This window comes from Nematolebias whitei, chromosome 1 (genome assembly GCF_014905685.2).
Source record: "Nematolebias whitei isolate Nwh7 chromosome 1, NemWhi1, whole genome shotgun sequence".
NCBI lineage: Eukaryota > Metazoa > Chordata > Actinopteri > Cyprinodontiformes > Rivulidae > Nematolebias > Nematolebias whitei.
The window spans coordinates 68,304,602-68,315,695 of NC_056498.1; the positions used below are offsets into that span (position 1 = coordinate 68,304,602).

An 11,094-nucleotide genomic window follows, 5' to 3' on the forward strand; every position below is an offset into this window, starting at 1 on the left:
CTTTTTCCTTACACATTTAGTAGCTGACAGTCCTGCAGGATATAACAGTGTTTAATAATGAAAATAATATTGTCTTGTGACTAGTTCACTTAACAAGGAACATCAAAGTGTGAATAAACTGTCACAATTGCGTTGGAGGTCTAGTTTTCCTTTCAAGCAAACAAAATAACAGTACGGTTCGTGTGCAATTCAGAGGAAGTAACTTTAAAATCCTCTCTGTGCCGTGCCTGGTTTAAGTCACAGGTGATGGTTTGACTTGAAAGAGAAGGACCAGCACAGAGAAGATGAGCAGCACTGTGGGAAGGTTTTTGCTTTTTTGTAAATATTTAGCTCATAACAAGCGTGCAAAGCTATAGATCCATCCATCCATCCATTTTACCCACTTCAATAAATAATTACCAGTAATATTTAGCTGTCAGTCTGAACGATCTCTAATATCAGAAGACAAATGGGCTTTATATTCTACACCCAAATCTGCTGTAGGGCATAGTATAATTATATTCTCCCTCAGGTCAAGTCAAGTTCAAGTGGTGTTTATTTGTCATATGCAGGTTAACACAGGGTTAACAATACAATGAAATGCTTAGGATGAGAAGAAACAATATGACTTGCTAAAAAAAAAATAAAAGAACAAACCAACAAGAAATACTAAAAGCATGCAATAAGGGTACACAAAAAAAGTACCAAAAAGTGAAAAAGTAATTATAATATTTATAATGTCCTAAAGAGAGATACTGAACAACAACATGGTAGAATATAATGGTGCAGCAGGATGAATTTGAATGAATACGTATTTCAAGGTAGTAATATAAGCTAAAATGCACACGATATATACATATATATACACACACACATATTATATACAGTATATATATATATATATATATATATATATATATATATATATATATATACAGGTCCTTCTCAAAAAATTAGCATATTGTGATAAAAGTCATTATTTTCCATAATGTAATGATAAAAATGAAACTTTCATATATTTCAGATTCATTGCACACCAACTGAAATATTTCAGGTCTTTAATTGTTTTAATACTGATGATTATAGCATACAGCTCATGAAAACCCAAAATGCCTGTCCCAAAAAATTAGCATATTTCATTCCACCAATGAAAGACAAGTGTTTTTAATACAAAAAACGCCAACTTTCAAATAATCATGTTCAGTTATGCACTCAATACTTGGTCAGGAATCCTTTTGCATGAATGACTGCTTCAATGCGGCGTGGCATGGAGGCAATCAGCCTCTGGCACTGCTGAGGTGTTATGGAGGACCAGGATGCTTCGATAGCGGCCTTAAGCTCATCCAGAGTGTTGGGTCTTGCGTCTCTCAACTTTCTCTTCACAATATCCCACAGGTTCTCTATGGGGTTCAGGTCAGGAGAGTTGGCAGGCCAATTGAGCACAGTAATACCATCGTCAGTAAATCATTTACCAGTGGTTTTGGCACTGTGAGCAGGTGCCAGGTCATGCTGAAAAATGAAATCTTCATCTCCATAAAGCTTTTCAGCAGATGGAAGCATGAAGTGCTCCAAAATCTCCTGATAGCTAGCTGCATTGACCCTGCCCTTGATAAAACACAGTGGACCAACACCAGCAGATGACATGGCACCCCAGTGACTGTGGAAACTTGACACTGGACCTCAAGCAATGTGAATTCTGTGTCTCCTCTCTTCCTCCAGACTCTGGGACCTTGATTTCCTAAGGAAATGCAAAATTTACTGTAATCAGAGAACATAACTTTGGACCACTCAGCAGCAGTCCCAGGCGAGATGCTTCTGACGCAGTCTCTTATTCAAAAGTGGCTTGACCTGGGGAATGCGGCACCTGTAGCCCATTTCCTGCACACGCCTGTGCACGGTGGCTCTAGATGTTTCTACTCCAGACTCAGTCCACTGCTTCCGCAGGTCCCCCAAGGTCTGGAATCGGCCCTTCTCCACAATCCTCCTCAGGGTCCGGTCACCTCTTCTCATTGTGCAGCGTTTTCTGCCACACTTTTCCCTTCCCACAGACTTCCCACTGAGGTGCCTTGATACAGCACTCTGGGAACAGCCTATTCGTTCAGCAATTTCTTTCTGTGTCTTACCCTCTTGCTTGAGGGTGTCAATGATGGCCTTCTGGACAGCAGTCAGGTCGGCAGTCTTACCCATGATTGCGGTTTTGAGTAATGAACAAGGCTGGGAGTTTTTAAAAGCCTCAGGAATCTTTTGCAGGTGTTTAGAGTTACGTCGTTGATTCAGATGGTTAAGTTAATAGCTTGTTTAGAGAACCTTTTCATGATATGCTAATTTTTTGGGACAGGCATTTTGGGTTTTCATGAGCTGTATGCCATAATCATCAGTATTAAAACAATTAAAGACCTGAAATATTTCAGTTGGTGTGCAATGAATCTGAAATATATGAAAGTTTCATTTTTATCATTACATTATGGAAAATAATGACCTTTATCACAATATGCTAATTTTTTGAGAAGGACCTGTATATATATCCATCCATCCATCCATTTTCTTTACCCGCTTATTCCATTTTGGGTCACGGGGGTCGCTGGTGCCCATGTCCAGCAATCACTGTGCGAGGGGCGGGGTACACCCTGGACGGGTCGCAAGTCCATCACAGGGACACATAGAGACAAACAACCATTCACTCTCTCATTCACACCTAGGGACAATTTAGAGTTACCAATCAGCCTAACATGCAGGTTTTTGGTCTGTGGGAGGAAACCGGAGTACCCAGAGAAAACCCACGCATGCATGGAGAGAACATGCAAACTCCACCCAGAAAGGCCCCTGGACCGGGGTTTGAACCAGGGACCTGCTCGCTGAGAGGCAGCAGCTCTACCAGTTGTGCCACCGTGCTGCCCAGTTCATAATATCATTTATCTTTAATATATAAACCAAACATAGCAAAAACACATATACAGTACGATACAGATTATTATTATTTTCACCTTGAAAGAGAAGCCGAGTGTATCTTCTGTATAATAAACCTTTTGTACTGAGTGTTGCATGTTGACACACATTCTGTATAATTATAGAAGTAACATCGAGTGCTTGAGCTGTTCAACAGAAAAACTACTGTTTGACTCTGATTTTCTAAAATATTAGTAACGTGAATGTGTCATTTAGCTAAAAGCAGTTCCGTTTTATTTCCATTAAAGTGCAAAACTCTTGAGTTATACTTCATTACTGATTATATGTAGTCACGTGTTTCGGCCCCAGCTGAGACTGCTCCGAAACATAAACTTCAAGTGCTAACAGATCACCACTACTTTGAGATCATCTAAAACCTTTGTTTATTTTGTCATGCATAACAGTACATTCCTTCAAAGAATGCTGCTTTCATTTCTTTCGAGTTTGTCTTGATCTTTGAGTCGGTACAAAAGCACAACCTATGTAAGTAAGTTTCTTTCGGCTGCTCCCTTCTTCAGAGGTCACCACAGAGAGCAAACTCACATGAAAGATTTGGCAAATTGTTTTATGCTGGATGCAATTCCTGATGCAACCTGGACTCGAAATGTGTTTAACAGATGATCATCTCTGGGATGATGAAGCTACCTGGTCCTGCTTCTGATCTTTGATAGATTTTTTTTTTTTTGTATTGTTTAAAGACATACTTTTCGAATACTGCTCAAGAAAGTTTTATTTTTTTCTTGACCTGGCATTCTTTGTTCTTTACTTCTCCACTAGTCATCTTTTTTTTTTTTAATCTCCAAGTGCACAATATCCTGTCACGTTGAGGTACTACTGGACAGAAAATGAATGAAAGAGCAGCCAAAATTAAAGCCAAACCTAGAAATCAGACTTCCAGAATGCAGAAATGTCATGTACTTCTTTTGAATCTGGCAGATGCAGGGTCCACTGGACATTGTTGAAGCTACACACAACAGAGGTGAAATCAGTCAGATGCACATCCTTGCTCAAAATGTAGCCCCCTCTTTTCATCCCGGTCAGCATGTGTTTGCTGCCATGCAGAGGACTTCACTATAACATCCCGGTGGGGAGGGTGAACCTGAAAAATATCTTAAAATGCGAGTTTGAAAGCAGACATTTAAACTCAGCTTGTCTCTGCACAGTTGGATTTGTTCCTGCAGACAAGCCGCTGCATGCCATCCATGTGCAGAAAGGACCATGTCTTAAAAATATAAGAGATGTACTGATGAGTTGGAAATATTTCTGATAAAAAAGCTGAGGCGTTAATGACACAAATCACATACTTGTGCATTTGTTATTATCTGAGTTCCTTTTTTAATGTTATGGTTTAAGGGTTAAGGTTTCTTTATTTGCCATACACACCACATGTGGTACATGTGGTGGAATGAAATTGTGTACACAGGGTCCCAATTACATCCAACAACAGTATAAATTGTAAATAAAAAACAGTAATAAGATCTAAGATATGAACTAAGACATACACTAAACTAAAAATACACTAAGCACTAATAGTACAAAAACAATACGCCGAACAACAGCAGCATGGACATGAGCACGAACATTTTAAAGTGATCTACAGTATCATGACAATTTTCTTTGATGTTAAAATACAACTAAACAAAAAGTAACAAGTGAGAATTTTGTTAAACATATAAAATGTCAAAGCTTGTGAGAAAAAACAAAAAGACTTAATGGCTCACTCAAGAGTTACTGCACAAACTAAATGGGGCATGGTGGTGCAGAGGTTAGACAATGAGCCTGTGATCAGAAAGTCACAGGCTCAAGTAAGTAAGTAAAACTTTATTTCTATAGCACCTTTCACAGAAATGAACCACCAAATGCTTCATAAAGGCAAGACAATTAAAACAAAACAAATAAACAAACAAAAAACAAGATAAGTATAAAAGCCTGTCTGAATAAAAATGTCTTTAGTTGTTTCTTAAAAGAGTCTGTGGAGTCTGTGCAGCGTAGGGACAGTGGGAGGGCGTTCCAGAGCCTCGGAGCCACCGACCGAAAAGCACGGTCTCCACAGGTTTTAAAATGGGTTCGGAGTACAGACAATAACATTTGACTCAAAGACCTCAGAGTCCTAGATTGAGTTAAATAATCCAAAATGTCAATAATGTATTTACAAGTAGGAGCCTGGCCGTGGATAGCCTTGAAAGTTAAAACCAAAATGTTAAAGTTAATCCTCAAGTGCACAGGAAGCCAGTGCAGGGAGGCAAGAACAGGAGTCATGTGCACTCTTCTGTCAGTTTTAGTCAGCAGCATTCTGTACAGACTGAAGGCGAGCCAGGGAGGTTTTATTAAAACAAAGAAAAAGACTATTACAATAGTCTAAGCGGGAGGAAATAAAAGTGTGAATAGCCATCTCTAGCTTAGTCTGTGACACAAAAGGTCTCAACTTAGAGATGTTCATAAATGATAAAAACAGTTCCGAACAAGAATTTTACAATGCTTGTCCAAAGACAAGGAACTGACAAAGATGATACCCAAATTTGTGAGACTAGTTTTCACGGTAGGAGCTAAAGAAATGAGATGTTATTACTTCCCCTGACAAGCTTATTGTCAGGGGAAATAATAAGAGTTTCAGTCTTATTTGCATTTAACATCAGATGGTTGTTTTCCAGCCATGATTTGATTTCAGACAGACAATTGTTGAGATCAGACAGTTTGTACATCTCAGAAGGTCAAAAAGAGCAATACAACTGAATGTCATCAGCATACAGATGATAAGACAAATTTTTATAGCGTTTTAGGATAACCCCCAGAAGATAAAAATACAATCAAAAGAGGATTGTGCCCAAAACAGAACCTATACCCTACAAGACAGTGGTGCACTAACTGAATAAACCTGGTTCATAAAAACATAAAAAGACCTTTCAGATAAGTAAGAGGTGAACCAGTTTAACACCGTGCAGAGATGTCAAACAAGTCTCTCAGTCTGTTAATAAGAACAGTATGATCCACAGTGTTGAAGGCTGATGTTAAGTCTAATAAAACTAGCACAGAATAGTGACCAGAGTCAGCTGCCATCAGTATGGCACTTGAAATTTTTAATAACGCTGTCTCTGTAGAGTGCCATTTACGAAAACCAGATTGAAAAGTATCCATGATACCCTTTTCCTCCAAATAACGGTTCAGTAGTTCTGCTAAAGCCTTCTCAAGGATTTTTGATACAAATGGTAGCTTTGAGATGGGTCCATAGCTGTCAGGAAGAGAAGGACCCAGGTGTAGCTTTTTTGAATAGACATGGCACAGAGCCAGAAGAAAGGGAGAGGTTAATCAGATTAAGAACTCTAGGGCCAATACAACAACTCAACTCCCCAGACTGAACATCAAAATGTGGGTGGAAAAGGTGAAACACCCACACCTGCTTCCACCCTCCTTTGCCCCCTGGGCTCTTGAGCAAGGCCCTTAACTCCCACCATCTGCTCCCAAACAAGTCCCTCTTGAAAATAAGCTCTTGTGATTCACTGAGACTACCTGTATAAATAAATAAATACCTCCAGGCTATGGGTACAGTTATATTTTTACAAGGTATTTGGTCAAAGATTCAGCTTTGAATAGTTTAGCTTTTGTTCAGCTTTCAGTGCTGGACCTCGAGTAAATTAACATGAGTGACACAATACAAACTAAACTGAATGCTACAAGCTTGAAAATGCCACATAAAAAAGAGAGTGTTCAGAGGCGTTGATTATAACCTTTGGTGAAATTAGTCACCTGAAACTGAACAGCTTCTGCAATTTACATTTACATGCTACAACAGAAGCATGTTTCTAATGGTGGAATCAACACAAACACAAGTTGTTCACAATCAGAGATTGCTTTTTCTATTTTGAGGGAGGCAAACCACTTTCCAGGTGATAATAAATGACCTTTCGATGGAAGGATCTGTAATATCAGCCATCATCGTTCTGACATGCTGGTGGGAAAGTGTTCCATCTGAGACTTCTGAGCTGGCTGTGTGGTGTTAAATGACAAGTAGTTTTTTTTTATTATTTTTTTAGCTAAAACATTTTATGACATAGATGAAAATCAAGTGCACTCTCTCAGAACACGACTTGTCCTCTTGTGTCTTTTGCACCTCCCACTGTACATCAGTTCAAGATGAAATTATTCAGTGAGCGCAGACAAAAGTGACAAATGAGAATTGGATGATGAGAGCACATGAGACACACAGTACGTAGTTCTGGTACACTGATTATCGTTATAGAAGATTTAGCCACTTTATCTGTCACTTCCAGACATTAATGGCCCTGAGGCAGAAAGATAAGTGCTGGGAGCAAGTGTCTATATCTTGAAGGTGATTTTATTGCAAATAAAATACCTTGTTCCTGTGACTTTTCATGTCCGCCCACTAATTATCCATCATAAATCGTCAAAGCTGCCATTTGTCCCTGTTGTTAGACAAACAACTATGTAGAAGAACAAAGTAAGTAATTTAACAAAGTAGAAATACAAGTCAGTCACTGAAAAAAAGAAGAAGCTGAAAGTAAAATCCATTTAAACATCATCTTCAACACTGAAATCAGCTGATGTGAAAACAACATACAATTTCACATTCAGCCCAGAAAAGTCCAGTATCAAGCTATTTCACAGATATTAAAAAATATGAAAGGGTTGATTCACAACTCTGGGTTGGAAGTGAAAGAGTTGAAGTATTTCTGTTCAACAGAGCAGGAGCTTGATAAGCAGATTGGGGCCGCATGTGCAGAGATGTGGACAAAGTACTAGTCTGTCTGGATGTGGAAAGAGCTAAATCGAAAGCTGCAGCAATCAAATTACAAATCTGTATGTATTTTAGCCCTCACAAACCGTATGAGTGGTATCAGAAAAAATGAGATTGCAGGTAGAAGCAGCTGAAGCTGCTGTCCTCTGAAGAGTGGTTTGGCCCTCAAGGACAAAGTGCAGATCTTTTGTATTCAGGAGGAGCTCAGAATGGAGTTGCTGCTAATCTGCATCCAAAAGAATCAGTTCAGGTGGTTTAGACATCTGGAAATAATGCTTTCCAAACACCTTCAGGTGTTTCAGGCATGTCCCATGAAGAGGAATCCTGGGTAGCAGCTGACTCTGGACGGGGAGGTGTCTCCTTTGAAACTCCTTTGAAACTGAAAGTTAAACTGGGTTTCTTTTTCAGAAATAGATCCTGTTTAACTCTGAATGCTAGGGAACGCCTTGTAACTGCAACTTTCCTCCCCTCCATTGACTACAGTGACATTATTTACATGAACGCTCCTGCTAGCACCCTGCAGATGTTGGATGCTGTCTATCATGGTGCACTAAGATTCATAACTGGCTGTGATTATCGTACCCACCACTGCACCCTGTATTCACTGGTTAACTGGACATCATTAACTTCACGCAGACTCTCTCACTGGTACATTTTCATCTTTAAATCACTTCTTGGTCTGCTGCCTTCATACATCTCCTCTTAAATGTCTCTGCATGAGTGCAGCTACAGCGTGCGCTCTCAGGACATTATTACCTGCAGTGTTCCCTCAGTGAGAACTGACCTTAGCAAAAGGGCCTTCTCCTACTCTGCTCCTGCTTCATGGAATATCTTGCAAAACTATTTGAAGTTCTCTACATTGACCTTTCTAAGTGGCTTCAAACATCTGGTAAGTTCATGGGAAAAACCAATGCGGCTATGTTCTTGTTTTTAATTTTCTATATCTTCTTACAACCTGTTTTTTGTTACATCTTTTTTAATACCATTTAATTTTCACTTGTTAGTCTCAATCTGTATGCTTTATTTTATGACTGTCTGTTGTTGTCTTTGTTGTTCCACATTTGTCATCACTCTTCGTTAAAATCAGGTCTCTCTTGTAAATGAGTCCCCGAGGCTCAATGGGACTAACTTGTATAAATAAAGGTTGAATGAAAAGTAGTAGGGAAACATAGTTTTAGGACTCTGTGTTTGAGCTGTTGTAGAAATGAACCAGTCACACCTCCCAGAAGATAAATAGATGAATGGATGGATGGATGGATGGATGGATGGATGGATGGATGGATGGATGGATGGATGGATGGATGGATGGATGGATGGATGGACCCTCAGTATGCACTGTGTCATATAAAATAAATAGAAATGAAAATAATCAGGAATTGAATTTAAATAAAAAAATGAAAACATACTCAGAATAAGAACACAGTGTCTTGGTTAAAGTTCTGGGTTTGTTCCAATTTGGCAACCATGTCCTACTTCCTGTGTCCTACTTGCATTGAATTTGCATGCTCTACCTCGTGTGTGGTTTCTCTGGGTACTCTGTTCCCACCCACAGTCCCCCCGCACAACACCCACGTTAGGTTAAATGGACAGTCAAAATTGTCCCCAGGTGTGACTGTGCACATGAAAGGTCATTTGTTTTGACCTGATAGTCCTTTGATGGACTTGCAACCTATCCAGGGTGTACTCTAAGCTCTGGAGATTGGCACCAGTTCCCCATGACACTTGTAGATGAACAGATGCTGGGATATATTCATCATTTAACGCGAGTTCCTCATTTTTCTGGACTGAATAAAACGTGCACTGAATTTAAGGAAATGCAAAGTGAGACGTCATTTAAATTTGACCCATCAAAATGAATGCGGTCATTTATTTACAGAATCAAATTTAACATCAAACATTTACATTAATTTGGCAAATTATGAAAATAACAACAAAGCAATCAATCAGGAAAAATCATACGGCCATGATTTCTCCGTTGCTGCACCAACAGACATTTATAACTGTACAACTATGATCTTTTACCCACATGAATGTGGGTGAGCACTTTACACAGACATTTCTAAATATCTGGGAGAATTTCTACTTGATAGAAAAGTTTAAGATGAAAGATGAAGTTTAAAGGGGAGAAAGATGGTGTTTGAGGTAGAGTGTTGAACAGAACGGCACTCTCCGGGCTTTCTTCAGCTTCTTCCTCACAGTACACTTAGGTGATGAAAACGCCTCTTTTACCTGGAGATGTCTCAGGCGAGATTCCGTTTAACGCACCCTTTCAGCGTCTCCGTAGGATGCTGTTACTCGTCCGGAGTAGCAGCGAGATTCTGTCCGCCACAGCTCACCTCAGTGGAAATGTTATAATCCCATGAAACTCGGAAGAGCTTTTTGTCATGTCAGAATCATCCCGTCTCTAACAGAACTACTCCAGCAACTTCAGAACTCCAGCAGTCTGAAAACTCATGAAGTCTCCGTAAACTCTCTCTCCGTAACTCTGGGAACTCTGAGTAGACCAGGAAGTACTGACATTTTAAAGACTCTTTCCCGGTTCACCTTTGGGATTTTTCATTGGTCAGAAACGACCAGAAGGGGTGTGTTTTTGTGACGTGAGAGGTTAGGCGCAGCGAGAATTGTTATGAGACAGGTCAGAAATGTTCTCACAGACCGAGAGGGTTCTGTTTTGGCGTGCCTTAAGAAACAGGTGCAAAACATCTCTATTTACGTCTGAGAGGATTCTAAAACATGACAGCTTTAACATAACAACTTGTCTTTCGTTTGACTGTAACCTTGTAAACGCACACACTTGCTCATTCAAAAGCAGAAATCAGAAAAATGCATAAACTCTGCACAGCTTTTAACATGAGAATAAAATCATTACTCAGTTAATAAAATTGATTAGTTCACTGCAACATCTAAAATGGTTTGAACTAAGACACTTTGATTATCAACATTTGTAAGATAGTAATGATAATAAAAAGAGAGTGTTCTTTTCACTTGAATCTTCAAGAAAGAAAGTCTCAGGATGGGTGAACCTGTATTTATGGAGTCAAATACATGAAATGACAGCTTCTGTCCCACAAGGTTCTAAAGGTCAAGAGTTTTGACCTTAGACTGGGTTCCGACGTAGGCTTAGTCCACTACAGTCCCCCCTTTGGAAATCATCACCTGTCCATGGAGATGAATTCCAACTATGGACTTACGTCGTCGATTGTCCTTGAAGCTTGATGTAATCCAGCAAAGAAACAAGAGTCAAGAGTAATCCAGCAAGGAAAACAAAAGTCAAGGTAATCCAGCAAGGAAAACAAAAGTCAAGGTAATCCCACAATGTTCTTGGTAATTCCAATGTGTTGATTATAATTCCATATCGTCTCGATAATTCCATTGTAGCAATGCTTTAACCCCTTGGAAACAGAGTCTGTAATCCA

At 39.4% G+C, this 11,094-nt stretch overlaps 1 protein-coding gene across 1 annotated transcript in view; it reads right to left on the reverse strand.

Annotated features, from left to right (window-relative positions):
- The window catches only part of kcnq5a (potassium voltage-gated channel, KQT-like subfamily, member 5a), a 170,424-nt gene that overhangs the window by 45,911 nt on the left and 113,419 nt on the right, over positions 1-11,094 (reverse strand). The gene's annotated exons all lie outside the window — the stretch shown is intronic.